At 37.9% G+C, this 16,148-nt stretch overlaps 1 protein-coding gene across 1 annotated transcript in view; it reads left to right on the forward strand.

Annotated features, from left to right (window-relative positions):
* The window catches only part of ARHGAP42 (Rho GTPase activating protein 42), a 257,496-nt gene that overhangs the window by 119,922 nt on the left and 121,426 nt on the right, over window positions 1-16,148 (forward strand). The window lies entirely within an intron of this gene.

The raw sequence follows: 16,148 nt of genomic DNA on the forward strand, positions 1-16,148 counted from the left end.
AAAAAAGGGATCCTGCCAAGAGGATAGGGAACCCCATGAGTAAGTGGTTGTAGGATATAACCCTGGGTATGGAAGCTGAGGCTCGGTCAGGCATGGCTGACCAAAAGAGAGACACACTGCCCACATGAGGGAAGTCATAGGTGGAGGGCCCCTCGAGGGAACTGAGTCTTTAAAGAACCCGTGAAAATACCTACAAGAGTGAGTTGGCTTTAGCTATTTCCATGGCCAGAGAATAAGAATACTTTATAAGTGTCAAGCAAGAAGAACTTTCCTGTTTAGTACCCCACAGTAATCCTGGAAATGTTTAGTAACAGAAAGAAGTTGGTGGAAAATGTGGTGTGTGGAAAAGAAGCCAGCTAGAATCTACCTTTGAACAGAACCCAGATTCTCCCCAACACCAGCTGGGAGTGGTTGAATGGGGGACTTAGAAGCGTTCCTTCCTGAATGTCCAGGAAAGTCACGGGGACTGCCCCTAATCTCATCCTGAGAGCAGGGGAGGGACTGTTCCATCCAGCAGATGTAGAGGGGCAATGGGAGGGAAAAGCCGACTAACTGGCTCTTACTGACCGTGATGTTCCAGGAGTCCTGCTGTTTCTAGTACCTGTTGTATTTGACCCTGTCAATCCCCCAATTTCTTATTTGACTAAAGCTGATTTATAATCAGTGGCAAAGCATGAGGGTAATACTTTTCTTCCCTTCTGTTTCATCCTCCAAAAGGATCCCAAATAATTTTTTTTTTTCATTTCCTCAGTCCTTTACAAAGTTCAATGGAACAGTTTTTATGGGTTTTACTTAGAGCTTTCTTTATTTCAGGGCCTCCAGGCTGAGCCAGGGACAGATTTGAGAAATTGCTATCCTACAGTCTGTACTAGTACAAACTTTCATTGTTGTACTAGAGTACATCTCAGTTTTAAAGTGTCTCACCAGCAGAAGTGTGTAGTAAGCACCATTTCCCAAGCTTGACCAGCGTGATACTGGATGTTCTTTGGAAAACACTGTCCATGAGGCAGTAACAAAGTCAGGATGGTAGTAAGTTAAAATACCAATTTGATACCGTGTTTCCCTGAAAATAAGACCTAACCGGAACATAAGCCCTAGCACGATTTTTCAGGAGGACATCCCTTGAACATAATCCCTAATGTGTCTTTTGGAGCAAACCTTAATGTAAGACCCGGTCTTATTTTCAGGGAAACACGGTAGCCGCAGGTTAGAAAAGGTAACATGCCATTTAAGATTAATATTGGCAACCTGTGACTGTAATTGGGGTGTTTTATTTTTGCTGTAATTTGAAGACCACACATTTTTCTCATTCTGCCATGAACTGAGTGGTTGCTAACTGAGAATGTGGGCTGTGGAGCAGCCACCATCAGTCAGCTGATCCCTTGTGAGAAATGCAGAATCGCAGGCTTAGCCCTGGCCTACCAACTCAGAACCCGCTTTTTAACAAGATCCCCGCGTCTTTCTTGTGTCTACTAACATCTGAGAAGCCTGGATCTAGAGATAACATCCCAAGTCATCACTGATACTAACATTTTTGTTAGATTGCTGCTTGCGTAGAATTTCAGCTTTTGGTGGACACAGAATGAACCAGTTATCAACTTGGTTTAGTGCCAACTATGATAATGTCATACCGTGCACTATCATCGGGCATTGTTGAGAAATGGTGCACAGGCAGACATTTGTCACCTCCGGCAAGGTCAACATCCTGCTTAGAGCAACCTTGGAGGTCACCGCTGGTTACTATTTCAGAAACAAAGGGAAAAAGCGGAGAAAAACATTTTTCTTGGAACAATTTTTTCTTCCCCTTCTCAAAATACCATGAGTGATGTATGGGGCGAGGAAAATACAGGAGGTGGGTCATACGGCCTTTAAACATTTTTTTAAAAGTTAATTGACCTGAATAAATTGTAAGTTCTATTAGTTGGAATTTTCTGTGTTTGTATTTTGGAATCATATCTGCTGCAGTGGAATCCTTTTTCCACTCTGTTCTAATGACGTGAACTTGGGCACATCACCTAAATGCCCGAAGCTTGAGTTTCTGTGTGCGTGAACTGAGGTCAGTAACATCTACCTTGCAAGGCTATTATGAGGATGAAACGGAGTGTACCATCTAAAGGATAGTTCTATTTACTGTCATCAGTGTGTTCTCATGAAAATCATTAGGTTATTAAAGGAGTTTTAATTACACTATGGATTTCTGAGTTTCTGAAAGAAACTCGACTATTCGAGGAGAATGTACATTAAAAAAAAAAAGGAACAAAAACACAGAACTGACTAAATTTAAAAGGAATCATCCACATTATTAGGACATTATAGCATTTTACTAGAAAAACTAGTTAATAGGGTTTTTGTTTGTTTGTTTGCTTTTGTTTTTGAGTCAAGAAAGTATCAGCTAAAACATTTTTGTGTGACTCTCGAGTATTCCGTCAGCACAGATGGCCTTTGGGTACCTCACACCTGCCATCCGAGCAGCTTCAAAGGTGGAAGATTTTATGCCTCTTCTCTGTGCTGCTGCTCTTACTGATCTTTCTTGTGGAAAAGTCTTTGTTTCTCTCCCTAGGGCACAATAGCCTATATAGGTGGTGAGTTTCTACTTTTTCTGATCCACTGGGAAAGAAGGGAAAGAGGCATTCTCAGCTTAAATACTTCAACTATAAATAGTTAAATGTACCAAGAGCTAATTTGGGCACATGGCAGATATATTATTACTTCAATGGGAAAATCCATTCTATGCCTCCTATGCCCTAATCATACTTTAAAAACTGACCTAGGGGTGAATTTTTAGAACCAGATCCACTTGGAAACTGAGTAGTTTCTTTTTCTGATAAATAGACTATTTAATAGATGATTTGAATTTCAGTGGACTTGGAAATGGGGCCTCTTCCCTCTCCAGTAGGTTAATGGTTACCCTTGTGCAGTTCCAACTCTAAGCACGTCATGGTAATCTGGCCCTCTTGTCACAGGTGGCTTGTGAGCCTGTGTCCAGGCCACTCAGCATATGGCATTCCTTCATTAGGCACGTGACCTCACCTGGCACAGGTGGGCAAACAGCAAGGATTTAGGTTTGATTGTGTTGGCAGTGGCATTCTCTTTACTCTGCCAGACCTGGAGTAGGAGGGACATTGTCTCCTGAAGTCTCTCTTACCGGGAGCTATGGGATTAGGCTGACATTCTGGGCCGCAGAGTGGAAATACTGAAGGAACCTGATTCTTGAATAGGTTTGAATTTCTGAATCAGCCACACCAGAACTTGTCCTGTGCCCGTTTCTCCTGTTAATGTGGATTGATCTGTTTCCATGTCATTTAAACGACATTGAATTGGGTTTCCTACTCTTTGCGGTTAAATCCTCCTGATAGAAGACTTGGAATAAAGTCTGCCTAACAAAATGTGTGGACAAAATCTTTTAGGGTCTGGTTGTACATAAGAGTCATGATATCTCTTATCAATGAAAAGTTCAGTTAAGAGTTTTGTTTACTAGAACCTCTGACAAACTTTCACGGACTACGCCAGGTAGAACGCTTCAGTTTGATTTCTTACAGGTTATTAATTGATTATATTCTCTTAGTAAACTTCCCTCTCTCTCCTCTTCCCTGATATCCCAAAAAATCGTTGATCAGGTGTGGTGCCCTCCTAGGCGCTGCAGAGGCATAAAGTGTGAATTGGAAGGAAGCAAACTGTGGGAAATAAATTCATTTCACTGAGAAAAACAAACAAACAAAAGGCGGCCCTTGAATGCAAGTAATGGATTCTGTTCTGTTATATGATGTGGAAGGATTCTGAATTTATGCCGAGCAGCAAGCTGGCTTCCTGTTCGGTTTACCAGGAGTGAAGCGTGCTGCTTGGCATTACAGCCGGCTGAAATGTGGGTTTTATATCCTGTAAATACAGGCCGCTGACAAAAATTTAATTCCGTGTTTCTGCTTATTACTACATCCTAAGTTGTCTGAATACCTACTCGTTTTTTTCCAAGGGTCATTTTGACTCTTAATGTTTTGTCTCTGCTGTAAAATTCCACAATGGAAATGAAGTTATTATCCACAATGAAAATGGAGATTTGTACATTTTGACTGAAATAAATGGGACCAGCCTGTTGCTAAAATTTCTCAGCTTGAAGGAGTTTTACTACTTTCTTAGAGAATGTTACTTTGTTCACTTTACTAAGTATCTTATTGTATTGTCCAATATTTGAAGAAGATAGGGGTAAGACAGTGTTCTGGTTTTCCAATGCTGTGTAACAAACCAACAGAAATGTCAGTGGCTTGAAATGACACAATTTATTTTGCTCATGAATCAGCAATTGAGGCAGGGCTCAGTGGGGGCAGCTCTTGTCTCTTTTACTTGGTGTCCCCTGGGGTGGCTTGAAGGCTATGGACTGAAGTCATCTGAAGGCTCATTCACATGTCTTCTGGTTGATGCTGGAAAGACTCAACAATAGGAGGCTGGCACTGGGTTCCTTGGGCATTTTTCTCGATGTGTTCCTTTAGGGTAATCTTGGACACCTTACATGTGGAATCAGGAGGTACAGAGTTCATGTCCCAGTGAAAAAAGAGCCAGGCAGAAGCTATATTGCCTTGTTTGACGTACTCCCTGAAGTCACGCAGTGCACTTGTCACACAGTGCCTTACTGCTGCTTTATAGGTGGTAAGGGTGAGTCACTTAGACCAGCCCATCCTTGTTCAAGAGGTGGGGAATTGGCTTCCGTCTTTTATTTATTTTTTTTAAGCTTCTCAGTTTTTCATTTTAAATGTTAACATTCCATTATGTTCTATGTTTGTTGAGTATGGGGTTATGTCACAGCGTTAGCTAGACTTCGAATACAGTCAGAGTGGAATAACCCTTGCTTTTAGATAGCCTATGCACTGCATGCTTTTTTTTAAATTTTTTTTTTTACCATTTTGTCAAGGTATATTTACATACCAAAAATTAACTCATTTTAACTGAACAATTCAATGGTTTTTAGTGAATTTAGAGGTGCAGGTGTCAGCCCTGTACAGTTTTAGAACATTCTCATCACCACAATACAATTCCTCATGCCCGTTTACAGTCAATCTCCAGCCCCAGGTAACTCCTAACCTACTTTCCAGATTTACTTTTTTTGAATATTTCATATAGAATCATACATTAGGATTGTTTTTGTTTTGATTTTTTTCACTTAGCATAATGTTTTTGAGGTCCATCTATGTTGTAGCATGTATCAGACTTCATTCCTTTTTACTGCTGAATAGTATCCCATTGTATGGACATAGCAATATTGTTTAACCATTCACCCGTTGATGGATATCTGAGTTTTGCACATTTTGGCCGTTATGAATAATGCTGCAGTAAACATTTGTGTGCAAGTTTTTATGTGGATATGCCTTCATTTCTCTTGGTTAGACAACTGGGTGTGAGGTTGCTGGATTGTATGGTAAATGCATGTTTAACTTTTTAAGAAAATTCCTGTTTTCAAAGTGGCTGTACCATTTGCACACCTGCCAGCAGCTTGTGAAGGTTCTTGTTGGAAGAGATCTTTTAAAAGTTTTTTGAAGGCATTCTCTGGTTCAAGTGAGAGAAAGTTGTGAATGAATTTAGTTTGTGGACAAATATATCTCTTGTCATTTTCGAGCAACAAATGGTGTGTGTGGCCACTTTCACAAAAGTGGAGGGAAAGTGGGACAACCCAGCCTCCATCCTTTGAACAAACACTGTTTTAATTTTTGTTTTGTTGTTGTTTGTTTGTTCAAGTTTTTAACAATTGAGATAATTGACATATGGCATATTAGTTTGAGGTGTATAGTATAATGATCTGATATTTATATATATTGCAAAATAATCACCACAAGAAATCTAGTTAACATCCATCACCTCACATAGGTACATTTTCTTTTATTGTGATGACAACTTTAAGATCAACTCCCTTAGCAACTTTTAAAGATACAGTACAGTATTATTAGCTATGGTCACCATGCTGTACATTGCATCCCTAGGACTTATTTATTTTATATCTGTAAGTTTTTACCTTTTCACCTTCACCCATTTTGCCCCCCCGTGCCCCACCCCCAACCTGCCCTGCCTCTGGCAACTATGATCTGTTCTCTGTATCTATCAATTCTTTTTTTTTAAATTAAGATTCCACATATAAGTGATATCATATAGTATTTGTCTTTGTCTGACTCATTTTACTTAGCATAATGCCCTCAAGGTCCATCCATGTTGTCTCAAATGGCAGAATTTCGTTTTTTTGTTTTTTTTTTTTTTTAATGGCTGAATATTGCTTTATATATCTATATCTTTATATCTCTGTTTCACATTTTCTTTATCCACTATCTGAGAAGGGACACTTAGGTTGTTTTCATATATTGACTATTGTAAAAAAAAATGCTGTAAAATAATACTTATAAATAATGTTGCAGTGAACATGGAGATGGAGATATCTTTTGGAGTTAGTGTTTTTGTTTTCTTTGGATGAATACCCAGAAGTGGGATTGCTGGGTCATACAGAAGTTTTATTTTTAACATTTGAGGAACCTCTGTGCTGTTTTCTACAGTGGCTGACACAGTTTACATTCCCACCAACAGTGCACAAGAATTCCCTTTTCTCCACATCTTTGTCAACGCTTACTTCTTGTCTTTCTGATAATAGCCATTCTAACAGGCGCGAGGTGATTTTGATTTGCATTTCCCTGATGATTAGTGATGTTGAACACCTTCTCATGCACCTGTTGGCCATCTGTATAGTTTTTTTGGGAACAATGTCTATTCAGATCCTGTGCCCATTTTTTAAATAGAATTGTTTTCTTGCTGTTAAGTTGAATAAATTCTGTATATATTTTGGATATTAACCTCTTATCAGATACATGATTTGTAAATATTTTCTCCCATTTGGTAGGTTGCCTTTTTATTTTGTTGATAGTTTCTTTTGCTTTGGAAGCTTTTTAGTTTGATATAGTTCCACTTGTTTATTTGTGCTTTTGTTGCATTTGATTTTGGTGTCAAGTCCAAAACATCGTTGCCAAGACTGATGTCAGTGAGCTTATTCTTTGTTTTGTTTAGGAGTTTCATGGTTTCATTTCTTACATTCAAGTCTTTAATTCATTTGGATTGATTTTTGTGTCTGGTGTAATATAGGACTCCAGTTTAATACTATATTGCATGTGGCTGTGAGTTCCACCTTTTGCTGAAAGGACTGTTAATAATTTTGAAGACATGTTTTAAAATGAGATAGGTAGATTTTTAAAAATTATATTAAGTATCATTGGGAAACGGTGACAGTTTTTTTTGCCTATGGTATTGTTTCAAGGCCTATAAGAAGCAATGAGGTTTGGAAAATAAAATGACATATCCAGTTTCTGATAGCTGGCTAGGTCAGTGCTTCCTACATGGTGGGCAGTATCTTAACCCTTTACATATAACCTCATTTAAACCTCTCGGGTCATCATTTACAGCTGTGTGAAATAAATTTTTATTAGGGTGATTAGTATTTCCACTCTACAGCTGATAAAATTCAGGCTTAGAAAGGTTACATTATAATCTCAGTCAGGTAGACAGTAGAAGAGTTGGGTTTGAACCCAGGTCATCTAGTGTAGAATAAGCTCTTATAACCCCCGTGCTATACTCTCTGGATCCAGAACATTCCTTTTATAGCACATCTATGATTAATAGAAAATTTTACTTTCCATGGATCAAAACTCAGTCTACTGTGTTCCTTGGATCCGCTAAGCCCAGGGCAAGTTTGTGGGGTTTGGGCTTGGGTGTGGCTTTAATTTGTAATAGTCTGAAACAGATATGGAAATCAAATGTAGGGGAACACGAATTGTCATTAGGTATTCAAGCCAAACCCAAGGCTGTGTGCAGTAAGTTGGAAAGATATAGGAAGATACGTAAATACCAAAGGCTAAGGCAATGCTTGTAGTCTGAAGTTCAAGTTCACAGCTTGAAGTGCTGGAGGCACCATTAGTAGCAGAAGGAAGTGGGCAGGAATTCAGATGGACTGTATAGCCAAACAAACTAAAATAGAGGATGGTAAATGCTATGACCAAGATGTGAACAAAGTGATGGGGGAGGAGTGGAGGAAAGAAGTGGTAACCGAGTATAGGGTTGCCCCTCTGCTTGAGATGGGGAACTTCTGAGAACTTTTTGTGGGTGCTGGATCCAGTGTACTGAAGTGATTATTTGAGGCTCTTGGATAAGACTTCCTGTCTAGAAACCTTGGTTTTTAACTTTCAAAAGATTTGTCAATTTATTTTGTGATGACTTCATTTATCCAATTTCACAAACCAAACACTTTGAGTGAAATGCTTCACGTTAGATTGCATGTTTTCACGAAAAGTCTGAAATGGTTTCAACTAGTAGAAACGTTCATCTTTATATCCACACATTTCATACCGTTTTAATAGAAAACCCCTGTCCCCAAGGTGTTTGGGTAGAAAAGTGAGAAAATCCAACCTATGACATCCCTTCTCTTCCATGGTGTACTGTTCCAGCTTAAGATCCCCAAAGAGACCTCCAGCTTGAATTTATTGTTGAGTTGCAAATGAATGTAAGTGATTTTATGATTTTCCATCATTTTATGTTCTGTATATACACAGTTATACCTGGATGCTATAATCTTCTGCTTTAATCCTGAAGATTATTGGTTATCACACCTTAGTAAGACCTAAGGTGAACTTGGCTTTATGCCTCATCATATTCTATATGAGTTTTGTGCCGGTGGTGCTTGTTACTCTTAAATACTGCATTGTAACTTTCTTTGTGGCTAGGCTTATTTCATAGAAGATTTGAAAAGATTGATATAAGATTCTCAGGCACAACAAAGATGTTGATTGGAAAATTCATGGTTACCGTGCCTATCACAAGCATCGTACATTATTATATTACATGTATCTGAGAAAGAATATCCCAGAAGGAGAGTGAGAGTTAGATCTTTATCATAATTATATGCTTATATTCATCCTTTCTATTTCATCCCAATTAAATATTTAGTTTTCATTTGGTTATAAGTAATATGGAGTACATCTATATGTATTCTATATTATTTATATGTATTCGATTGGATTTCCAATTGATATCAAGAGCTAATTGCGTTTTCCTTCTATTCGCTCCCTCTTTAGTTTAAGCCAACATTTGCCAGGAATGGATCTGACAGAAGATGTCTAGTATGTTTGAATGATTCTTACTATATGTTTACTGATGGAGTTCTAGGCTCATCTTACACCTAGTTAGTGTGAGTCTGAGGGCAGCCAAAGGAGGATTCTTTTTTGAGATTTTGGGTCATTCATCAAAATCAAGACAATAGCAAATAAAAGCATACTTAAGAAAGAGTGACAAGTCATTAGAGCTTTGAAAATGACTTGAGAAATCCGTCCAATTTCATCCTTTTGTAGATGAAGAAACTGATTCTCAGAAAGTTCTAGTGACTTTCCCAAGATCATTCAGCCGGTTATTAGTAGTTATTCTTCTAATTTCATGATCCAGATCTTTTCCCTACAAATCAACTTTTAGTTTCCTATGCTAATGTATATTATAGGTAATTATAAATCAGTGGATTAAACTTTGTTATTAGTTCCTGAGGGAAGGTTAGAATTTTACATTATGTATACTTTTGAAAGGTAGAATATGTACTACATATCTCCATGGTATATATACTACATATCATTTACACAAAACTTTTAGTCACGGACAATCAGTGCTTTACTAGATAAAATATCAATTTTTAGGTCTGAAATTGGCCATGCAATATTTATGACGTTTGGGGAACACTGAGTTAAAGGAGGAATGTGAAGTATGGTTGGAAAATACCAAGTTTAACTTAGTAGGGATTTTGGTCTATTGTTCACTCTGACTTCCCCAGTAGTTTAAAATTACAAATAAACGTTGCCATAGATCATGACTTTGTAAAACTTTTTATGTATTTACACTATTATTATTTATCGTAAAGTGGTTAAGGTTTACCTTTAGGTAAGACATAACTGAGGCATGTAAGGTACTTGTTTTTTAAGTTAAACTAAATGGAAAACTTCAAAATATACATACATTTTAAAAAGCCCGCTAAACATATAGCTTTTGGAACTTAAAACATCTCTCTATTATTTTCAACCTGTCCCTTGTGTACAACTTAAATGCTACTGATTGCTTTCTATTTTCTATTCTCTGGAGGTAGATATATCATGACTAAGTAATTGGTTCTAGCAAAATATTTTTGATTTTGAGTTTCTCATATTACCATTAGCAATTATTTTAAAAATTTAAACTTTTTTGGAAGTAATTTAAATTTTATAGATCAATGTCAAGAATAGCACAAAGAACCTTCATATATATCGGTCCCCAAGATTTACCAGTTAACAGATTTGCTTCAGTACTCTTTCTTTCTCTGTAGAGTAAGTTGCAACCACCATACTTTTTGTCAATGCCTAAATACTAAAGTGGATATTTCCTAGGATGGAGACATTCACTTATATAACTGCAATGTAATTATCCAACTTAGGAAATTTAACACTGATAGAATACTGTTACTACAGACTTTTTTTATCATTTAGTCTTATACCAATATTCACCCTTTTGAAACTCTCATATTTCCCTAGTGTCTCAGTGAAATTATAATCTTGTTGAAGACAACCGTCCATGTGTTCTACACTGCGTACTTGCATATGTTATATACTCTAGTATATATACTACATCTCATGTACACAACTATAGTATAGTTAGCCTCACGTCTCTTAGTATCTAGCAAGGTGTGATGAGCAGGGAGTAAGTGCTACCTCAGTTCTTACAGAATTAAATGGAAAGTGAACTGACAACTCTAGACGAGGCATTCTTTTTTTTATATTAAATTTATTGGGGTGACAATTGTTAATGAAATTACATAATTTCAGGTGTACAATTCTGTGTTACATCATCTATAAATCCCACTGTGTGTTCACCCCCAGAGTCAGTTCTCCTTCCGTCACCATGTATTTGATTAGACGAGGCATTCTTATGACATGAGTATGTTCTTGAGATGTAGCAGTGTCTGCAAAGCCTGGATCTAGTTCATTGATATTTTGTGATCATTCAGATGAATCGTTAATGGAAGCCAAGTGTCCTTTTCCTTAATAAATCGAAGTGACCTGAACTTTTTCTATAGTCAAAAAAGATTAATATGAGTGACTGTGAACACAGTTTTGGAATTATCAAAATCTGGCTAATTGGAAAAAACGTACTAAACTTTGACTCTTCAGATAAACAGAAACACTCTTGACAGGATCTGCCCCGACGAAAATGGAAAGGAGTAACTTGAAGATATTTGGAATAAGGTGCGGAGATGGTTCAGAGCAGAAGTACCCTTATCCAAGGACAATCAATACCATGTGAACCACTACCAGTAAAGAGTGACTGATAATTAAGCAGTGTGTTCAGCTTTAGGTCAAACAATTGGTGGTTCGTAAGACATAAAAAGGAAACTAGGGGCTAGACTTTCACAGACCTCACCTATAAAGATAATGTAATGTCAGACCATTTTGTCAACTTGTAGATGTTAGAAGTGTGATGTGGCCCAGAGGCCTTAGCTTTTACTTTGTAGATGGTAAGTTAAATCAAAAGTGAAAACATGAACTAGGTTTCAAATTGCTAGTTAAGTAGTAACGATGTTATTATAGAAGCAGGAAAGAACTTCTGAAAGCATGGATTGATTGTGTGCATTAAACATGCCCTCCATAATCTTTTAGAATAGTTAATTGTTTCTTACATTTCCTATAAAATGGACATGAATCCCTTGCAAAGGAATATAATAAATTATTTGTCCCTTTGTTTTTTGTCTCAGTTCACTCTGAGGTCCCTGCCGCATTTCTGTCGGTAAGAGTGGGTTTCTACTGCAGGGATTTTCAAAGAGGAGACCAAGTTTGAAAAGATTCCTCTGTCCCTTGGGGACTCAATTCCTCCCATGGGTGCTCAAGAGATTGCTCAAGACTTTCTCCTTTTGAGCAGTAATAATAAAAGGGCCTTGACATCAATAAATGCAGTATATAAATTGGAATATTCCATCTCTATAATGCATCTTTATATAATAGTAAATGTTTAGTATTTGATGCTAATTTTTTAAAACTTCTTTTACTAAATCAGTTTGTTTTAGAACAATTCAAGAAGAGAAAACTTGACCAGAATAACCTTCCCTCCCCACATATTATGCCCCTTGGAAGGGTTTAAAAAAAAAAGAAGGGGGGGATTTATTTTAAGGAAGGGTAGCTGAGGCATTTATCTTTTAGGATTGTAATATTTTTGTGGTAGAATTTGTATAAAGCTATCTCTAATGAGGTTCCAAAATGCTTCTTGATAATGTAGAAGACTGTTTAAATTTTCCCCAAATTTGTGTTAAATTGTTAATAAGTGATCACTGAATGAGGAGAAAAACGAGCTCATTTTAACTCAACTAGGTACAAGGCACTATGTTAGTGTTGGTTCTGTTATTACATATTTGGCCAATTTTAACCTCTTTGGGCATCAATCTCCTTACTTCTAAAAGGGACAATATTAGGTATAATTACCTCAGTGTTGCCCCGTAGCTCTAGATGATTTTGGATCTAGTTTAACCTTGTCTGGTGAAAAATAGATTCAACTTGTAGATACACCATGAAATAGTCCCAAATCAAGACGTATACATTTTTTGTGTATATATTTACTTTATAATTAGATGACATTGACTGTCATAAATGGAGGTCATCACTCAGGTTCATTCAGACACAAAAATCATCTTTCTTTCACCCTAGAAAGTGGTTGCTTTAACCTGGTAAGCTCTTGGCAGTGCAGAGTCCTAGATAAAAACTATGAGTATTTCGGTTTGATAGGAAGTTCTTGGCAGTTAGTACCAAAGGGTTTTTCCATAGTGCTTTTTGTTGTTGCTTTTTGGTTTGTGCAGCAGTGGAGTTCAACTGAGGGGCAGAACTTCCCTTCAGCTCCCTGTGGATTTCGCCATTCTTTGCAGTGAAGGTAGCTTTAAAAACCTCAAGAGGTAACAACTGTTTAATGAATAGTAATGGCGTGTAGTGCAAATGTGAAGTTTATTTATAATATAATTTGCATTCCTTTGTTATTATCACATTCTGAATTTCTATGACAGCTAATCGAATAAAATCTGAATTCCATACCATGTTTTTCAAGGCCTTTGGACTCTGTTTGCATCTGTATTGCCTTCATTATGTTTTAGTCATGCTGGCCTTCTTTTCCTTCCATCGACATTTCAGACATGCTTCTGTGTTAGGATGTTTGCATTTGCTGTTCTCTGTGCCTGAAACCCTTTTAGACCTTTGACTGGAGGTTGGGGTGGTGGTGAGGCGTTCTTGTAATTCATGACTCAGTTCCAAGGTACCTTTTCAGTGAGCCCTTTGCTTACTACCCAGTTTAAATTAGTATCCCAGCTGCCATCATTTTTTTTTTTTTTTTTTTTTTTTGTCACATCAACTTGTTTTCTTTATGGCTCTTATCATTATCTGGCATTATCTTGTTTATTTTTTGCTTATTTGACGGTCTTTCTGAATTCTAATAGTGCCATCAGAGCAGAGCCTATGGATTCCACAACACATTTTTGCTTGAAAACCATTTGAGTTACAGGCATTAACTCATGAATTACAGCCGCGTGGCTGAAGTATTGTAAACCAAATCATTGGGAACTTCTAGGTTTGGTTTATAAGCCATTCAAAATTGTGATTAATTTTAAATTTTTACCTGAAAAGTTTTGAGGAATAGTCTATGTATCCTTCATTGAGTCTGTATCTGTTACTCCTACATTCACGATCTATGTATGGAAACCAAGCATGAAAGCATCATTACCATGTTGTCTAGATATGAACTTGGACTACAGTCAAGTTGTCATTAGTTTAGACAAGGACCTAGCCACATTTTGCTACATACGTAGATATAGTGGGCAACTATGTTTTCACCAACCAATTCTCTCTCTCACTGGACTATTCATGGCACTGAAACCCCCTACTGTTTTGGATTGTCATACTGTTTTATGTGCCCCAAGGGCAGATAGCTTTCAGATTGTACAGAACAGGTTAGTACTTGTTAGTAAATCACATTTACTAGTTGTTCGGAAGCATGGAGAAAGGCCTTTATGAAAGAAACCATAAAACTAATATCGTAGGACAAAGACAGTGGTAATGGTTGGAAATATTTAGGATTCGTAGTCCCTGGGATCATAGTCTTTGGTAAGGGCATTAACAGTAATAGGAGAGAAATGGGGATGGTAGTGTGTGGCCTGAATGAACACACTCGGAAAAGAGAAAGGCCAAACAAAGGCTTTGGGGTAACTGCCGAGGTAGAAGTTTCTGAAAACAAATTTTATCCACTTTACAATTTGACCTAAGCTTGCCCTTGTTTTTGCCTTTTGGCCCACGTGCTCTAGTTGTAACCCAGTAATGTAATTTAGTACCTTAGTAATGGAGATAGTATGCTCCCTGTCTAGTAAGCTCAAGGACCATGAGAAGTTGTGTTTCTGATGCCTCATTCTTTGAAGAGTGTTCGTAAGCCTAATTGAAGTCTTGGCACAGGGTAGCAAGGCATCTTCCAGTGATAAGACAGCAGCCCATTGCTTATTCATCCTTAATAAATATCTAGGGGTAAGTTGTTTTGCCAAATAACACTTAGCTTGCCTGTTTTCCCTACCCTATCCCCAGTGCTTATTCAAGATTCATTTCAAAAATGATAACTAGAGTTGATAAAGAATCATAACAATTTCCAGAAATTAACCTCATCCATTCACCTTTTAAAAGTAGAAATGAAAATGGAGTGACATAATTAACCTTTTCTTTGCACGTATAGGGAAAAGCTATAACCTGGCATGCCCAAGTAGAAGGTGGTCTACATTCACTATATGTTAAAATCCTTGCCTTCCCCCAAAGAGACAAAAGTTGGGGGCAGTCAATATTGAAACCCATACATGTCGGTTTTTCTCTTCCTTAGTGGTTTCAGAACACTTCACACTCAACTAGCACATGAATGAATAGACTACTGTTTGAGACTGAAACTGGTATATGAATAGGAAAATGACATTTGGTTTGTATGACTGCAAAGTCCACCATTGTCCATTTTATTTCAGTTTGATTTGGGCATTTTTTATTCTCTGACGTCTCTTCCAACTCCTTTCCCAACTTGCCCTCCACCCCTACTTGCAGCCAATGGGCTTGGGTCCAGAAATTTTTTTGCCCTGTAACTGTTTGCCTCAGATACTGCTCTAAGCCCTGGGGGGGATACACAAATGAAAGCTGGAGGCATTGGTTTTTCCTAAGGAATACCCATCATTTGGTTAGAAAGACAGAGGGGCACACTGTGGCCCACAGAGTTTTGTAATCTGCTGTGATAATGGTGTGATCATAATCGTGTCTGAGTTGGAATAAGGCCCTTTAAAACTTACACTGGGAATATTAGGGAAAGGGACACTTGGGCTGAGGTTTAAAGGCTAGATAAGTAAGAGATATTTAGATTGGGAATGAAACACGTGAGCCAGGTAAGGGAAGCTATGAGAACGGTCACAGTGTGATCTAGGGCTTGTAAGTCATGTTATATAGGGAAAGAGAAGACTTCTCACATGGGTATGGCAGAAGAAATGGTTAGTGGGAGGTAGGGAAGAGCCCCTTTATTAAGGATCTTGGGATACTGGGCTCAGGAAAGGCCTTTTATATTGAAGGTGGTAGAGAGATGATAAAAGCTGGAAAGTGACCTAATCTTTTTTTGGAGAGACCATTCTGGCAGCGGTATGAAAAATTAAATATGGATGGTTGCGAAACTGGGTGCTGAGAGATGTATAAGGTGGATGTTGTTTTAATGTTGGGGTGATGTGATAGGATGCATGGTAAGGCAGTGCGGGGGGAGCTCATGAATTGGTTTGTGGGAGATGAAGAAGAGACCCTAGTCTAGGATGATGGGCAGTTGGCTAAATTTGGTGTCATTCACTGAGAGGAGACAAATCGAGAGATGGGAGCAGGCTGGGACCTGTGTTGAAGGTGAGTTTTTGAGGTGCCTGTGGGAATGGCACAAACACTTGGCTTACTTATAGGGAGTTTGGCAGAAATGTCTGGGCTGGAGGTACTATGTGTAAGCCATCACTTCACCTAATATTTGAAGCATGAAACTACATTAGGTTACCCATGGATGGGGTGTAGAGTTTTATCTTGAGAAGTAAGTTAGTTGACGCTGTC

Source organism: Rhinolophus hipposideros (genome assembly GCF_964194185.1).
Source record: "Rhinolophus hipposideros genome assembly, chromosome: 10".
In the NCBI taxonomy this organism is placed as follows: Eukaryota; Metazoa; Chordata; class Mammalia; order Chiroptera; family Rhinolophidae; genus Rhinolophus; species Rhinolophus hipposideros.